Source organism: Cydia amplana, chromosome 14, assembly GCF_948474715.1.
Source record: "Cydia amplana chromosome 14, ilCydAmpl1.1, whole genome shotgun sequence".
In the NCBI taxonomy this organism is placed as follows: Eukaryota; Metazoa; Arthropoda; class Insecta; order Lepidoptera; family Tortricidae; genus Cydia; species Cydia amplana.
Window position 1 is genome coordinate 15,648,765 of NC_086082.1, and position 19,125 is coordinate 15,667,889.

At 41.0% G+C, this 19,125-nt stretch overlaps 1 protein-coding gene and 1 long non-coding RNA gene across 3 annotated transcripts in view; both read right to left on the reverse strand.

Annotated features, from left to right (window-relative positions):
- Window positions 1–2,741, reverse strand: part of LOC134654185 (Ig-like and fibronectin type-III domain-containing protein 1) — a 103,102-nt gene extending 100,361 nt beyond the window's left edge. For both annotated transcript variants that reach the window (XM_063509637.1, XM_063509636.1), the window contains exon 1: window positions 2,696–2,741. The gene's annotated coding sequence lies outside the window, so the exon portion shown is untranslated. The remainder of the gene's footprint in view (window positions 1–2,695) is intronic.
- LOC134654243 (uncharacterized) overlaps window positions 1–19,125 on the reverse strand; it is a 206,942-nt gene that overhangs the window by 104,775 nt on the left and 83,042 nt on the right. The window lies entirely within an intron of this gene.

Sequence of the window (19,125 nt, forward strand, 5' to 3'; positions counted from 1 at the left end):
ACGTCCGAATGCTGTTTTGGCTCTGGTCAGTGACGCCTCAGATGTGGCGATCGGTGGTGTGGTACAGCAATTGGTAAGTAGCACGTGGGAACCACTGGGTTTTTTCTCACGTAAGCTGAACCCAGCCCAGCGCAAGTACAGCCCGTACGACCGCGAGTTGCTCGCAATTTACGAGTCGGTCAAGTATTTTCGGCATATGCTGGAGCTGAAGCCATTCAGAATTTACACCGATCACAAGCCTATCGTATATGCTTTTACTAAACCCTTGGACAAGTGCTCGCCTCGCCAGTTTCGGTACTTGGATTTCCTTGCGCAGTTTTCCACCGACATCCGCCACATAGCAGGTGAGGAAAACGTGGTCGCCGACGCACTCTCTCGTCCTGTCGATGCAATCAGCGGCAAGGCCATTGACTACAACGCGTTAGCTTCTGCTCAGGAACGCGATGCTGAGTTCCAGCAGTTGCTAAAGACCGGATCGTCATTGCAGCTCAAAAGGTTGGTTGTTCCTGGTACGGCTGGTGACGCTGCAGTGTATTGTGACACATCTGGACCAACGGCTCGTCCTTATCTGACTCCCGAGTTCCGTCGACAAGCTTTCGACTCGGTGCATGGACTTAGTCATCCCAGCGCTAAGGCTACGACAAAGCTTGTAACCCAGCGATATGTCTGGCCTGGGGTAAATAGGGACTGTCGCAATTGGTCTAAAGCCTGTCAACACTGCCAGCGATGTAAAGTGTCGAGGCATGTGCACTCGCCTATAATGTCATTCGCGACTGAAACAGAGCGTTTTGCACACGTTCATATTGATCTGGTCGGTCCGCTGCCGTTTTCACAGGGTTTCCAGTACTGCCTGACGGCATTGGACCGCTTTACAAGGTGGCCTGAAGTGATGCCAATTTCTGACATTAAAGCAGAAACCGTCACTCAAGCATTTTTCTCCGGGTGGGTGTCGCGATTCGGATGCCCCAAGCGGATAACAACAGATAGGGGGAGGCAGTTTATATCCGAGACTTTCCGGCGCTTGGCGAAGTCCATCGGAGCTGAGCACATACAGACGACTGCCTACCACCCGGCAGCGAACGGCATCTTGGAGCGCTTCCACAGGCAGATGAAGGCTGCCATTAAATGCCATGCGAGCGAGGATTGGGTTGAAGTCCTGCCTCTGGTTCTTTTAGGAATCAGAACGGCATGGAAAGACGACTTGGCCGCTTCCACCGCGGAATATGTGTACGGTCAGCAACTGCGTTTGCCAGGGGATTTCTTTGAATCCTCGGGTCAAGATGCGCCAGCTGACTACACGGACTTTCTCACTCGCTTGCAGCTTATAATGCGCAAGTTACAGCCTTCACCAGTGACTCGCCATGGTACGCATAAAGTGTTTGTGCATAAAGACCTGGCTACATCAACGCATGTGTTTTTGCGCAACGATGCCGTACGGAAGCCCCTGCAACCTACGTATACTGGGCCTTATCAGGTGGTTGAACGAGGAGACAAGTTTTTCAAGATCCTTATCAAAGGTAAGCCAAACAATGTCTCCATCGATCGGCTCAAGCCCGCGTACATGCTTGGCGAACCCGACCTTAGTCCGGCTTCTGATAAGCAGCTCGCAGCGCCACAACGCTCACAACCAGCAAAGGCTGAACGCAGAACTCGCTCGGGACGTGTTGTACGTTTTCCTAGCTACTTGTAATCGACCTAAAGGTCTCCGAAGGGGCTGATGTAGCAACACATTATATTATGTTTTAAATATTTTTATTGTTAATATTAGCTGCCTGCGCGCCGCGCTCCCGCGGCCGCGCGATGTACTTAAAAGTAACGGTATTATCTTCGGGCGCATTCGTGCGCACTCGGTTTTCCTTGCCAGCTGAGTCGTATCCGCTATCCGACGCCGGAAGGCTGCGCGCAGGCAGATCGCTCTCGCTTGCAATTTAAATACGTTTACATGTACTTTTCTGTGTTTCTTCTTCTACGGTGTCCTGTGCTATTTTCTTTCTTCCGTACTGTACTGACTATCTTCTGTGGACTGTGTTTAACCTATAATAAACTTTATAAATGTTAAACTGCGTATATTATTTAATATAGCTTCGTAGCTATAAACTTATTACCGAGGGTTGAAAAATAATAACAATAGGTAATGCCCTATCAGCTGATGAATTATTGTAGTGTGTATTACCTGGGTGCTAAAGGTGACAATCGCTTGCTCTCTATCACTCTTCCATATTAGAGCGTTTTACATTGCCCGATCGGATATCGGATGAAAGTAAAATGTACCTAAATAAAATATAAAAATAAAAAAATAAAAAATAAATATAAATAAAATATAATAATAGTATAAAACAAAGTCGCTTCCCGCTGTCTGTCTGTTCCTGCTGTCCATGTTTGATCTTTAAAACTACGCAACGGATTTTGATGTGTTTTTTTTATAGATAGAGTGATTCAAGAGGAAGGTTTATGTATAATTTGTTAACCCGTGCGAAGCCGGGGCGGGTCGCTACCGCTAGTAAGACATATGTGTTTTTCTGTATTTATTTATTAATTTATTAAATCATTTCTTATGTTTACCTGATTAGCGTTTACCTGTGGTTGTCATAATATTGGCTAGGCCCCCGGATAAAAATGTTGCCTAAATTTCGTCATTTAAAGAAGTGATCCAATAAGTACATCTTAATGTGGTATAATTCAAGTTATGTGGTACCTTGAATGGGCTGGTCCGGTACTAGCTTTCAGGTTTCATGCGAGATCTGAAAAATAGAAACAGAAATTAACAAAAGTGAAATTAAATTATTAATACTTAGAGCAGATTTTTTTAAACTACCTACAAATTGTACCTTCTTCTCAGTGAAAACAAAATGTTTTAACATTTTAATCGTGTACAGATGTTTTCGTAAAAGAAACGTCTTTTAACACGAACATAATCATAAGCTACTGCTAAAATGTTAACACTTCTCTTCTCGTATCGTAGGTCGATAGGTAGTAAGATTAGGTAGGTAGGGTAGGTCGGATAAAAATAATTAATATGTTTGGTTGACCAATTTCCTCGTTATTGCTCGTATAAAAACTACAGGCGCTTTATGAGTGCCCTAAACTTATTAAAAATAATTTTCCCAAGAATATCCTTTAGCACTATAACTCGCTTTTATACGCCTTTATACCGTTAACGTCACTGTAAAGATTATTTCATAAATATTGTTAATTTAAAAGTTATTAGGAAAGATAATACCCGTAAAACTATGTGCGCACTAGCGGTTGTCCGCTAGGGCCATAACGCACTAGCGGTTGGCCGCTAGGGCCATAACGCACTAGCGGTTAACCGCGGGGGCGGCTAACCGCGCGGCTAGTCGCTTTTCCAGTTTAATATGCAACCGCTTGTGAACGTACGCACTTAACTTAAGAAAACATTTTATACAGCCATCTTTAAGAATCACTTGACGTCGTAAAGTCTAATAACGCCACGCAAAAGTTATTTAATATCTCACCTCAAAAATATATATGAAAAAATCCATTACCGACGCCCTTCAAGAAGGCAAAGTTTCGCGAAAACGTATAAGGCACAAAGGGCCGTGTAAGCTTTTCACAGGTGACTGTTAAGCGAAATTAGACCCTAATTCAATGGTAATAAGAAGGGATATTATATTAATAGGTGGCTAAGCTTTTTGATTCTTACTTTGTCGAATCAAACGTAGATTCAGAAGGTCTAAAATGCGTTATTAATAGCTAAGAACTTGCAATGTTCTATATCAGAAGTCTGCTTGTAGTTGAAAAAAGTTGACATTTTACAGGTACCTAAGTAACTTTTATGTAAAACCAAATGATATTTTTAGTTATTTTTTAATCAGTAGAAAATTTAAAAACTAAGTAGGTAAATATGTAGGTTCTTATTCTTAAGTTTGTTATTTTTTTTTTAATAAAAAGGTCACGAATGTCTAAAATCGGTATCGGAAAAAGGTCTACGTTCACTTTTTTGCTATTAGTATATATGAAAAGAAGCTGTGTGTATATTACGCGACATTGATAATTCAATTTTGAGTTTTATGCCATTGACATAAGATGCAGATTTGCAGATGTACCTAATGACGTAAAACCCGACAAATGGCGGCAGTCGTTAAGCTCGTTATGCTGAACATAATAAACTGCGCTCTTGAGGAAAAAACATATGCGAAGTCATATTACCTACTGAGATTTTCATAATGGCGATGGGTTAGACATATTGTGCTATTTGAGAAGATTTTACTAGCTTGCCGGTGACACTGCTTATCACAAAAGAAATTGCCTATAACATATGTCTGCTGCTGATGATTCGGGGCACGAATACTTGAGTGAAGTTTATTAGTTTAGGTATAGGTATCCTCCTAAGGCCAGGAGGCCTTAGGCTTAGGAGCTGGGTCTGAATAAGAAAGTTAATAATTCAGACCCAGCTCCTACAACAATTGTGTAGTCATAGCGTACCACGGTCCTACCAGTAGGACTTAATAGAAAACCCATTTCAAATTTTGCGCTTATCGAAATTGGCGTGTACGAACTTCTAAAGGACTGTTTTGTTTTGTCTGTGAGCCCTTTAACAAGTTGTAAAAAAAAAACAAAGTGCTGTACAAGGTGCTGTATAAGTACAATAACATTAAAAAAGTCTTTTAAGTACCGTAAAACGGGGTGAGTAGGTTTTGCGGGGAGAGGTGGGTTATGAATGGGGAGAGAAGGTTTGAGAGGGGGGTGAGAAGGGATTTTAAGGCTACTGGTACAAAAATAAAGTATTCCAATTTAAAATGGAGCTATAGTAATACGCATAATAAAAAAAAATCGATCCAACAATCTTCCAAAATCACCTTTGTATGAAAACCCCTCTCACCCCAAATACGAGGCACTACGGGGTGAGGTGGGTTTTCCTCTTTATCGTCAAAGTTATGAAATAGAACTACCCAAAATAAAATAAAAACTAAAATACAAACGTCCGGAACACTTATTATACGTATACACCATTCAGTTTTCATATGTAAAAATAAAATGTTATCGAGGTTTGAATTTCAGTTTTGACCCTACTCACCCCATTTTACGGTACTTGGGTCTGAATGAGTATAAAACAATAGTACTACTGGTAGGACTACGGGCCGTACTGACTACATACTCAATTTTTCGTTGAGCCTTAGGAGGGTATAGCGTAAGTATGGAACAACTAATTTAGCTAGGACCCCAAATGGCTTAAAGGGGCCCACTGATTACCAGTTCGCCGGACGATATCAACCCGTCAGTTAAACGCAAAAGATGACAGTTCCGAACAACTGACCGGCTAATATCGTCCGGTGGACTGGTAATCTGTGGGCCCATCTACAATCCCGTGTGGTGACTGTACCTATTTAATTAATATGTCTGTGTCTCACGAAATATGTTAATGATCTTTCAGCTATAAAGGTGCCAATAATAGTAGGTAATTGGCCACTTTGAGAACCGAACCTACAATCCACCAAACCTTAAAATGTCATTCACCTTTATCCCCCTCGTAAGTTTGGTAAGATCCCCGATGAGAGAAAAGTTTGTCTCGAATCAGCCCGCAAGGGGGCGCAATCGACCGCCTAATGTTCCTCGGGTGTAGGGTTGCCAGATCGAAAGGCGCTATTATCGGGAAAAAATAAAAAAAAATCGGGATTTTGAGACTTAAGTTGGAAAAAAAAAACATTCAAATTAAAGTAATTGTATTAAAAACAACGATATTTTACATTATTGGCACTACGTCAGCTGCCCATAGACGTTTTTATAACGCTGACGCGCTCGACACGGGTCGCTCGCTCGCTCGACGTCAGTTCGGAACGTGAAATTATTGTTTTATAACGTGCAGCTCTTTTTCGGGACAGTTTTCACTTTGTCGGGAATCGGGAAGACATGCTAAAAATCGGGAGAATCCCGCGAAATCCCGACCATCTGGCAACCCTACTCTGGGGGGGATAAGTAATCAATTGTAAGAATGGATTTGTTGAACTAATCTTCCTTTTGTTGTAACTATTGGATCATATTTTATTGTACGCTTAACCCGTTCGCGTCTTTGCTATAGACATTGCAAAGACGAGAATCTAAAGTTATTTTTAAGCAGCACCCTATAGACGGGATATTATTTTTTTCAGTATAATTTGAGACTCAATGAACAAAAACGAAACGTAATACATATACTAGGTGTAACAAAAATAGTGGGGATCCATTTAAGGGCATATTCAGTATCGTATTCTGATTAGGAAAAAGTACAAGAAAAAAATCATCAATTTTTTCTGCTCTTTACAGCACCAGGTTTGAACCCACAATTTTTCACCACAAGCAGCAATATGCAAATTCGGCCTTTCCGTACGCAACTTTACCTATATCATTGAGAAAAAAAAACATAGAGTGCTCACTCCGTACATCAGTTTTGGTACCAAAAAAACTATTATTTTCATAGTCTACATCTAGCATCGAGTAGCGGAATTATCAGTACTGCTACTTGACAATAGATGTTGCACCGACCCAAAAGTCTAATGCTCAACAATTTTCAGCTAATAATATAACCGGATTAGCCGGAACTCTATCTTCAATTCCCTCTGCTTTAATATTAGTTGTAAATTGTTTTTCAATACAATTTTCGTGAGTCGCGACTCACTAGACATCTAGCATCAAGTAGCGGTACTGATAATTACGCTATTCGATGCTAGATGTCGCCTACGAAAATACCCCCCTCCCCCCCTCCTTTGCCTTTGTCGCCTTTTTGGTACCAAAACTGATGTATGGAATGAGCACTCTATTTTTACTATATTTCTCTATATTAACATAACACCAATCCTCTTAAAGTTACAATCCTCTTTTCTGCATCATTGCTTCCAACAAATCCTACCAATCCGGTTATCAGGGGCGCAGAGCATTCATTCGACTTTAGAAAAAATAGGTTAGATGAATGGCCTGAAATGTTAAATTTTTATATTATCACAAACAATTAGTAAATTTTCTATAAAAATTATTAGAGTCACTTAAGTTAGAGAGAAAAACCTACATAATTCCGCTATTCGATGCTAGATGTCGACTACGAAAATAATAGTCTTTTTGGTACCAAAACTGATGTATGGAGTGAGCACTCGATTCTTACCATATTTCTCTATGCTTAAGTTAAACTTCAACCAGCGCGTACGCCTATACATCAACCCCATTGCCCTGCGTTTGAAGAAATAAACAAACTAAAACATTGTATCCAGCCCTCTGCAGTTTGGCGAATAGACTGAATCCAGTATCACCTCTATTCGTGTTGGTTTGCTTTCAGCTCGAAATCTCCGGACGTACGAACACGAACCGTGTACAAAGCTATACAATGAACGAGCCAAGTTTACGCCTTAGAGCATGCAAGGTTACCAACGCTTACCGAGGCTGCTAACGCCAATCCAGCCGGCCTAGCCAAGCTGACAATCGCTATCGCTTCGACAACGAAACGCTTTGTCTCTCTCTCTATCACTCTTCCATATACGCGACAGTGACAGTTACGTTTCGATCGCTACGCCGTAAGCGATTGCCACGTTTGACTACACGGCCAGTATTGGCATTTTACCTAAGCTTGAAATTTGACTCCGTCGTTTTGAAAACGACATTGTGACATCATAAAAGACCGGTTAAAGGATGATTATCGCTAAAACAGTTCGGTTCCAGGCCGAAGCCTCCGACATTTCGTTTTCTATAGAAAGCATCACTCGTCATAGAAAATGCTGCTTTAAGTTATTGGAAAAAAAAATTTTTTTGGTAGGTACAAGCTTTTATCGCTGGCTGTACTTTTTTTCCACAGGCAACTAATACTCAACGAGACAATTCTAAAAAACCCCAAACACAACTGTGTTTGGCAACCTAACTAGGTTGCCTTGTTTTGTCACACAGTTCCTATAGCCACCTCCTGCCTCCATTATCAGATCAGCTCGATGGTGCCATAAAATTGCATTGTCACCCAACTTGCGTATGTATGCAAATTTTCAGCTTCATTGGAAGTCGGGAAGTAGATCAAATTTGACTTGCAAGATTTTACTCGTACAAACATTGTATACATACATAGGTACATTGCAAGTTAAAAGCTTGTAAAAAGTCTATGAATTTCATCAAAACATCTTGGTTAGGCACCCTGATGGTTCGCCTGAGACAAGTGCCCGGCAAACGTTGGCGACATTCAAGCACCGAAGCGAAACTAAGACAACACAATCTCCAAACTAAAGAGCATAAGCGCCACGAACTTTGAACTAAAATCCGTCGTTTCTTTCGACACAGCAGTCGCTTCGGGCGCAACATGTGAATTGGAAAACTTGGAGACGATACCATGACTTTGCTTTACTCGGAAGAAAGGATGTTACTGTTATTGCTTATTTATTTTCTTAACACAGGTTTAAATTCGCCGTTTTCCACAGACATTCGAGTTCATAAAACAGCAACGCCACAATCTGTACACAATTCTGTAGAAATGTTTATAACAATCTGTAAATAAAACCCTTATTAACTACCTAAGGAAGAGCGGTGTCTCCCAACACAGGCAACAATTTGTTTACCGGGAGGCATCATCCCTTGATCATAAACATTGTGTATTTTATGAAATAAAGTATTTTATCTACACACATGTCATTAGTGCTCTATAATGCGTTCAGAAACCGTAGGAAATGACAAGCTTTATTACAACCAATTTTACTATGAGAATTTTCTTATCTGTGGTAGTAGGAAAATTTGTACTTTAATGTACATTAAAACACTCGTGTGATCCTATTAAGAAACTCACACTGACGTTCGTTTCTTAAACCCACACTCGTATTTTAATGCCTCTCATTATGTAGCAGTCACATAAACTACTATTGTATTTTTGTATTTGAGTGACGAAATCGAGCGCTCTAAATTATAAATTCGGCCCCTGGACTGTTTTAGCGTAAATTAATGTTATTGAGCGAATGACTGGTGTTAAAACCACAAAACTAATTTTATCAAGAGCAGCTCAAATTGTATTGCTCCATGAATTACAATCAATGTGCGCTCTAATCCGGTTCGAAGGACCAAGTGTCTGAAATTTAATCCGGGAAAAATCCAATCCAGATCTTGACCCGGAATCCAATATCCTCACATGTGAATGTTACCGGGGCACACTGGGAACGAAGGCTTTCTTTTCTTTTTTGTAGGGGTGGCGGTAAATTAGGATTAAGAGCGCTTGATAAAAGTGGTAACTGTATCGTGTGGACGCTTAAAACTGCAGAGAGCTTTTTATTGTATTTCTTTGACACTAGTTGGATAGCCTTTACATCTTCAAATCTTATTATATTTTATTATGCTGCCCGTGGAGAAGAGCGGCGGACGAATCATATTCATAATAGCAGTGTTATTATGAATATTCATACAATGTAGTACCTACAGCTGTGGTATTATGTATTTACATACTTTGATTTTATTTATTATTAATATATTGAAATTGAAATGATTTCAGATGTTTGCTGCTGTCTTAGAAAAAATATTATGAGCAACGGTCAACTTCAACTTCAACTTCAACATTTATTCAGCAAACCACAGGCCACAAGGGCACTTTTACACGTCAACATTGAATTTACATACAAGCAAAATAATAATAATAATACAAATAAAAATAATAAAAAAAAAAAAAAAAAAAAAAACCCGCTGACACTGACAGACGTCCTTTTACATTTCTTTTCATAAATTATATTTTTACATGTGGTTTTTGCCCTAAAATACTGATAATTTACTCATGTGTGAATCGAGTTATTATTAAATCATGCGGACAATTGATATATTTCATTATAAACACTTCGACCATGGTATCGCACTTGCATAACTATCGTGTTGACAGTTGTCATACACCATCGGCAAAACTATATAAGAAATGATTACAAGGAGTCAAGCTAAAGCTAAAGCGGTAACAACAAGCGCACGAGCCTCGTCCACTTCCTCGTCCGCATCGTCGTCAGGCGACGAGTTTGCAAAGGAAATGACAAGCTTTATTACAACCAATTTTACTATGAGAATTTTCTTATCTGTGGTAGTAGGAAAATTTGTACTTTAATGTACATTAAAACACTCGTGTGATCCTATTAAGAAACTCACACTGACGTTCGTTTCTTAAACCCACACTCGTATTTTAATGCCTCTCATTATGTAGCAGTCACATAAACTACTATTGTATTTTTGTATTTGAGTGACGAAATCGAGCGCTCTAAATTATAAATTCGGCCCCTGGACTGTTTTAGCGTAAATTAATGTTATTGAGCGAATGACTGGTGTTAAAACCACAAAACTAATTTTATCAAGAGCAGCTCAAATTGTATTGCTCCATGAATTACAATCAATGTGCGCTCTAATCCGGTTCGAAGGACCAAGTGTCTGAAATTTAATCCGGGAAAAATCCAATCCAGATCTTGACCCGGAATCCAATATCCTCACATGTGAATGTTACCGGGGCACACTGGGAACGAAGGCTTTCTTTTCTTTTTTGTAGGGGTGGCGGTAAATTAGGATTAAGAGCGCTTGATAAAAGTGGTAACTGTATCGTGTGGACGCTTAAAACTGCAGAGAGCTTTTTATTGTATTTCTTTGACACTAGTTGGATAGCCTTTACATCTTCAAATCTTATTATATTTTATTATGCTGCCCGTGGAGAAGAGCGGCGGACGAATCATATTCATAATAGCAGTGTTATTATGAATATTCATACAATGTAGTACCTACAGCTGTGGTATTATGTATTTACATACTTTGATTTTATTTATTATTAATATATTGAAATTGAAATGATTTCAGATGTTTGCTGCTGTCTTAGAAAAAATATTATGAGCAACGGTCAACTTCAACTTCAACTTCAACATTTATTCAGCAAACCACAGGCCACAAGGGCACTTTTACACGTCAACATTGAATTTACATACAAGCAAAATAATAATAATAATACAAATAAAAATAATAAAAAAAAAAAAAAAAAAAAAAACCCGCTGACACTGACAGACGTCCTTTTACATTTCTTTTCATAAATTATATTTTTACATGTGGTTTTTGCCCTAAAATACTGATAATTTACTCATGTGTGAATCGAGTTATTATTAAATCATGCGGACAATTGATATATTTCATTATAAACACTTCGACCATGGTATCGCACTTGCATAACTATCGTGTTGACAGTTGTCATACACCATCGGCAAAACTATATAAGAAATGATTACAAGGAGTCAAGCTAAAGCTAAAGCGGTAACAACAAGCGCACGAGCCTCGTCCACTTCCTCGTCCGCATCGTCGTCAGGCGACGAGTTTGCAACGGCGCCTGACGCAGACGGGTCCAGTGACGAGAGCGGGCCGCCGCCGCCGCCGCCACGACCACCTGCGCGACGAGGGCGGCCACCGCTGCCGGCACGCTTGGGGCCTGCGGGACATCCTGCCCCGCCCACGGCTCCCGCTGCCGGTGGTATAGTGCGACGCATGCGATGGACTCGAGAAATGAACGAGAATGTCATGCGCGCCTATTATGGGGCTACAGAGGGGGGAACACAGCTATCCGCCTATCGTTCAAGAATACTGCCTCTGTTTCAGGCTCTTGAACCCACCATCACCGTGTCGGAGCAGCGATTATCGGATCAGGTGCGCGTCATTCAGCGGCTAAAGCGGTTGGATGACTCGACACTTGACCGGCTTCGCCTGGAGGCTCTCTCTGCTTGCGCGGCCTCCACCTTGGCGCAGGACCCGCCCGCGACGTCGCCGGATCCGGTGCCGACACCCGACCAGGCACCGGGGGCACCGCGGGTGGATCTCAACGCCGACGAGGAGGAGATCGCGCAGAGTGTGAGTAGTACAGCCAATGAGCAATTGAGGAGGACTCTGGATGAGGCGATTACGCAGTATCGCTCCACACCCAACACTAGGCCACGATTACCACGTTTGCCTATGAATAGACGCAATCTAGCGCTAATGGGAGCCCTAAACGCTTTACTAGAGCCATATCTGCGGACTAGTAAAGATTTAGATGATACGCACGCGATCATGTATTGCGGAGCCATCGCGGCGTGCCGTGTTGCACGAGTCAAGTTTCCGGACTCTGAACGTGCACCTAGGACCGACGGTGGTGCCCCCGCATGGCAAATACGGATCGAGCGACGTATCAGCTCTTTTAGGACTCTTATTGCAAAGCTGATCTGCTTTAGGGGGGGCAACAACCGCCCCCGAGTAATGCGCTTTGTGAATCAGGCGTTCGTGGGGACGGGTATTGAGCCCCGCGACTATATTGCCAATATCACGGAGCGCATCGACTTTCTTAAGCAGAAAGTCTATGCATGGGCAAACCGTATTCGCCGCTACAGAGAGCGTGTGGATCGATTCCAGCAGAATCGTCTTTTCCAGAGTGACCAAAGGAAGGTGTACCGAAAGTGGGAGGAAACCAACCTTCGTGAGTCCGACACGAGGCCGCCGGATCCTACTGTCATGACTGACTTCTGGCGTAGCATCTGGTCGGTGCCTGTTGGACACACCGAGGGGAGTTGGATGAATGTTGTCGAGCGTGAATGCGAGTCCATCGAACCTATGGGGGTAGTCACTATCACCCCCGATGACGTAAGTTGTGCCATCCGCACGGCCCAGAACTGGAAAAGTCCTGGGCCGGATGGATTGCACAACTTCTGGCTAAAATGGTTCCGATGCTCGCACTCGTGCTTGGCAGCACAATTTCAACAAGCCCTCGAGCTTGGTTCTCTCCCACCTTCCTTAACAACTGGTGTTACCTTCCTGCTCTATAAGTCCGGTAGTACCACGGAAGCAAAGAATTACAGACCCATCACGTGCTTATCTACACTCTATAAGCTCCTTACATCCATTTTGAGGACAAAAATCAACGCGCACATTGTCGCTAACAATATTTTGGCCCCCGCTCAAAATGGATGTAGGGTTGGGTCCCGTGGTACTAAAGAGCTCCTCCTCATAGACATGACCATTTGCCAGCAAATACGGCGGAACAAGGAGGCCCTCTCAGCCGCTTGGATTGACTATAAGAAGGCCTATGATTCGGTGCCTCATTCATGGCTGGGGAGGGTCTTAGAGCTGTATAAAGTTGATGCAGCTTTGAGAGCCTTTCTAAGTGCGTGTATGAGGCAGTGGACCACAGTCCTTCGTCAACCAGGAGGCGGGGATGACCGCCCTGGCCCGCAGGATTTCATAAGGATTGAGCGAGGAATATTTCAGGGTGATAGTCTGAGTCCCCTATGGTTCTGCCTAGCTCTCAATCCCCTCAGCACCCTGCTGAAGGATTTGGGACTAGGTTGTCGGCTTCGGAGAGAGGGTGAAGTCATTTCTCACCTTCTGTACATGGATGACCTCAAATTATTTGCACCAAATAACCAAGACTTGAAGGAGCTACTGAAAACCACCGAAGTCTTCAGTAGTGCCATCAACATGGAGTTTGGTGTCGATAAATGTGCGGTTATGCATGTACAGCGGGGGAGGGTTGTAAATTCAACAAATTTACAACCTTCTGAGACAATGTCTTTCAGATCTATCTCTGAATCAGAAACCTATAAATACCTTGGTATGTCACAGTCGTTGGGTATTGAGGACGAGGGTATTAGACGGTCGGTGAAGGAGCGCTTTTTTAGTCGGCTCACAAAAGTCCTTAACAGTCTTTTGTCTGGAGGCAACAAAGTGCGCGCCTTCAACGCCTGGGTAATGCCCCTACTCACATACTCCTTTGGCATACTAAGGTGGACTCAGACCGAGCTGGACGCCCTGGATCGGAGGGTCCGATCATTGCTCACCGCACATCGTATGCTACACCCACGCTCGTCAGTCATGAGATTGTACATCCCACGGAAATGTGGAGGCCGAGGCTTCCTAAACGCCAAGGATCTCCACAACCGCGAGGTGTACAATCTCAGGAATTATTTCCTTAACAACGAGTGTGGGATGCATCGTGATGTGGTGGCAGTAGACAGGAACCTCACGCCGCTCTCCTTGGCAAACGAGAACTGGCGCAAACCTGTGGTACTAAGTACTGCGGATCGCAAGGCGGCATGGGAGAGTAAGGTGCTACACGGGCGGTTCTACAAGGCCCTCACGGGACCCGATGTGGACCTGCTCGCGTCGGTGAACTGGTTACGATTCGGGGACCTCTTCGGAGAAACCGAGGGTTTTGCCTGTGCAATTGCGGACGAAGTAATGATGACGAACAACTATCGGAAATATATCCTGAAGGACGGTACGGTCGACATTTGTCGGGCATGCCGCCGTCCCGGAGAGTCACTCAGGCATATCATTTCCGGTTGCTCTCATCTTGCTAACGGCGAGTACTTGCACAGACATAATCTCGTAGCCAGGATTATTCACCAGCAGCTTGCTCTTCTATACGGCCTTGTGGACCGCGAAGTACCGTACTACAAGTACTTACCTGCGCCTGTTCTCGAGAATGGTCGTGCCACGCTCTATTGGGATCGATCTATCATCACTGACAGGACTATTGTAGCCAATAAGCCTGACATTGTGATAATAGATCGAGCGCAACGCCGGGCCGTGCTCGTTGACATCACCATCCCCCATGATGAGAATCTCGTGAAAGCCGAGAAGGACAAGTCCAGTAAGTACCTAGACTTGGCTCACGAGATAACCGCCATGTGGGATGTTGATTCGACGATCATTGTCCCGATAGTTGTTTCAGCGAACGGTCTAATAGCGAAGAGTCTCGACCAACATCTTGAGAGACTCTCGCTAGGTGGTTGGATCAAGGGCCAGATGCAGAAGGCGGTGATCTTGGACACGGCGCGGATAGTCCGCCGGTTCCTCTCTCTGCGGCCCTGACCACCGGCAGCTTGGGCCTTGCCCCGCTGCTGGCGGCACCCTAGGTTAAGGTTTTTTATAATGTGTTTATATGTATTTTTTATTGTTTTGTAAGTGTTTTTATATTTTACTTTTATATTCATATTATAAATCACCTAGCCTAGAGAGTTCAAGTAAATAAAGAGAATAATACATCATAGTAATAATACATCAATAATACATCGTAGTACATAATTAGGTCTTTAAAATACTCGGGCCAGTCTTTACAAAATTCGACTCCGTCTCGTTTTGTAACTTCAGCCATTGAATTTAAAGGACCATTATTATGTACCTGTTACACATAATAAATAAATGTTGGCAAAATACAGGCAACAATTTACTTGTATAGGTAGCGTAGAGTCCTGAATGGACTGTTGGCAAGTTTCTCGTACATCTATATAAATTGCGGCTTATACATCAAACACTAATCAAGGATGCAAGCTTGCGGAATGCAGGATAGCTCCATCAGTAAGCGATCTTGACCCAAATTCCTAAATAATGGGAGATTCTGAGGAAATTAGAGCGTTTCATCTGCTTGAGGTCACTTCCTCTTTTAATGATAATGGCACCAATTTTGAGACATTTAACAGAAAATTTTGAGTATTTTTGATATTTTACTGATACCTTACCTAGGTGATACCTTCCTGTAAAATTTCTACCACTTTGCGCATTAAAACTCGAATATGCTATTCGTCTTTTATGTTTTCGACTTTAATGAAAGATACTGCTAACAACCACAAGGGCAGGATGTTTTAAGTTTTAATTAAAAGTTACTTATTTTATTGAAAGCGAGGCAGCAAGAAAACGTTGAAACATTTGAGGCTTAGGTTTACCTACGTATATAATATAGACCAATTGTAATTTAATGATCTGTAATACATTACATTTTACCTTTATAGGAAACTAGCCTATTACGCAACTCAATAGTCTAGTTTTGGTGCTGAATTATTATGTTTTACCAATTTCATAGTGTAATTAAAAGTTACTTATTTTGTTTGGCAGGGCCGCAATGTAAAGAATTCGATAGGCTGAAAAGAACATTTTTTATTTATTTATTTCATTGATGTAGAATAAGTGATTTATTTATACAAAAGGTACATACTACAAACAAAATTTATAATATTGAAATTTATATTTGAGAATGGCCCTGGCTTATATACCAACTTTAATTGGAACTTCAACACAGTGCGGCATTGTTGAATAGTTTTTCATTAAAGTAGTTTGAGTTTTGAGTTAAGGAGTTTGAGTTAACGGTCTTAGTCTTGATGATAATATTTGGAACGCCGAGGAGCTAATTTCAAGAGAATCATGGTTTACTACTTTGTAGTTTACAATTTGAAGAGATAAAGATTTTGTATGACGACTTTTTGTTTTATCTTCGTTATGAATAGTAAACCAAATTACTTTATAATAGTAAAATGAGTAGTTTTAGTAGCGATTTAACAGTCAAGACTATTCGACCGGCAAAAAGGCAGCGGTGTTAATAAGATAACTGCGCCAAATAAGACCCGGTTCTTAAGCTTTCAAAATTTCATATTTTTTAATATAAGTGTGAATGAGTATCAATTATGCGTCCATTTTCGCTAGTACCATAAATAATAAAAAAAACGATGGTCCTTGTTTGTCGAGAAAGGATGGGAAAGTTTTGACCGCTTCCGCCCTGTGTGCCATCAGCACGAAATGGTCACTACCGTAATAGAAATAAATCGCCGCTGCCGAACCCTTTCGCGGCCACGTTCCCGAGGGTAGTAAGGCTCTAGCCTTATAATCCAAGACCCCACCGCAAGATTTCTTAAGTCATAAGGTTCTGTTGAAAATTGAGGTGTGTGTGTATATTTTGATTGTCACAAACAATCAAAATATACACTGCTTTGGGGCCTTAATAATCAGAGGGGCCGCCGCAAGATTTCTTGTCATAAGATTCAGGTATAAATTGGGGCTGTGTGTATATTTTGATTGTATGTGAACCGAGGGCAGGATGCATGTCAAGACCTTAATAGAGATACAGGTATTAATTAGATAACTCTAATGCCTGTCTAATTAATTTGGTGTATAATATTAAAAACAATACTTTTTGCAAGCTGAGTGAAAACTTGAATTACAATTAAATTCTCGAGTAAGTTTCCAGAAACTTGCGGGGATTGTCCTCCATTTTCGAGAATGTTATGAAATGAAATGGGATCAAATATTATTATTTCGAACATGATATCCATATACATATAGGGTTATGCAACATGCACATTGCTAGTTGCCAACCACGCGATCGGACACTAAACTATCATAGCACCGTATCGAGGGATGTTACCCGTTTGCGTGGAAAGAATTGATTGCCGAATGCCCCCAAAATTGGCCACGGGGCCCTTTTTACAATTTACAGCATTGTATCGCGAGGGTCGGAAAATTGCGCACCCTTTTTACAAGCGAAGTGTTATTGTAGCATTTGTCGAACTTTTTTTTCGTCAGATTTTGATAAAATTTGAAGAGCGGCCGGAATAAACACAAAATCCAAATTTTTGATGAATGATGTATTAAAAAAAATGTATGTTAATTTTAATACCTAATATGTGTTTTACAACTACTAAAAATGTATGTAATTTTCCGTTCAGTTACGAAAATTCCATACGTTTTCGTAACTGAAGGTGTTTTTTTAGGACATAAGGTGAAATTGCGCTTATTTTTTTATATCACCTACTCTACTATTCACCAAAAGCAAGAGCGATAGAGATAGGGATATACATACGATTGGAGTGTGTTTATTCCTATCTGTGTATATCAGGGTATGTGTTCGCAGTAGCCTGAGACGATTCAATCGAAATCAGTGAACGAGCGTTGGTAGTCGTGTGGTTTTTAAAACTATTCAGGTTTTTGAACACATCACAACACCCACAACATAACTTATTACGATTAATCTAGTATTATCAGGCGCTCAAAGTCTGGAAATCATTCTTAATCGTAAATAAAAGGCTTTTTCTGTCCTTCGGCCCGATAGCGTCAACTTTCCGCGAATTTTTTTTTTGTTTTTGTAGTGGCTAATTGACAATATAAGTAGGTATCGAAAAATCATAAAGAGTTAAGGGGTAAGATTTTTTAGTTTTAGTAAAAAGTGGGTTAAAATAAAGTGAATAATATTTTATACAATAAACACAATGTAAGTTGTATTTATTTACATTTCAATGTCCCGACGAGTGGCACGAGTAGTTTTTGCATTTCAAAGAGCTCCCGCCGCTCGAATTTGAATGTACGAACTTTAGCTCGGTATAAACCAGTTTATTACAATAATATAAATAAATAACCGTGTGCTTTTAGTAGTTCGAATAGTTACTATTTGTCAATTGGTAAGAGGGTTTTAACTAAAGCTGTTTTGTTACTGTCACGCTCTAAAATAATCTAAGCACATTCATGTATCCAGTGGATATTATCCACTTACCTATGTTTCTTGAAGTGAAAACTTCTTTAGCGGCACTGGGCACTTTTTGAGGTGGGAAAAAATGATAAACTCGAGACAGCGTAAGGCGATCACGTGACCGTAAGGGGCGTAAGGCGATCACGTGACCGTAAGCCCCGTAAGGTGGCCACTCATAATTTAAATGGCATTTAAATCAATAAAGAAAAACTCAATGTTATTTGACATTTATGTTGCGGACTCCTTTTCAAGACTCTTTACCTATGTTCAAATAATTTGACGTTGTCATGTCAGTATGTAAATAAACATGTCAATGAAAAATGTGATCTTATTTGAGAATGATAATAATCTATATACATAAATGCAAGTGTCCTGACTGACTGACTGACTGACTGATTCATCAACGCAGAGCCGAAACTACAAAAGATAGAAAGTTCAAATTTGCACACCAGGTTACATTTATAAAGTGTACAAGAGATAAGAAGCGATTTTGAGAAATTCAACCCCTAAGGGGGTTAAAAAGGGGATGAAAGGTTGTATGGGGTGCAAGTTTTATTTTAAGTTAGGAATTTGAAACTCTGTCAAAAGGTATAATATTAAAAAACAATAAAACTAATTTCAGCGTTTTCGAAAATTCATCCCCTAAGGTGGTGAAAAAGGGGTTTAAAGTTTGTATGGAAATTTAAAAAAATTTCAAGCGCGAAACTTGAAACTTTGTGTATAAGGATATTATTAGAAGAGAAGAAAAGTGATTTCAGCGTTTTTGGAAATTCATCCCCTAACAGGGTTCAAAAGGGGTTGAAAGTTTGAATCCATTACAAATGCTTTGAAACTTCTTAGAAAGGCATAATAGCCGATTACAAAAAAAATATTGCGACGTTTTAGGAAATTCAACCCCTAAGGGGGTTAAA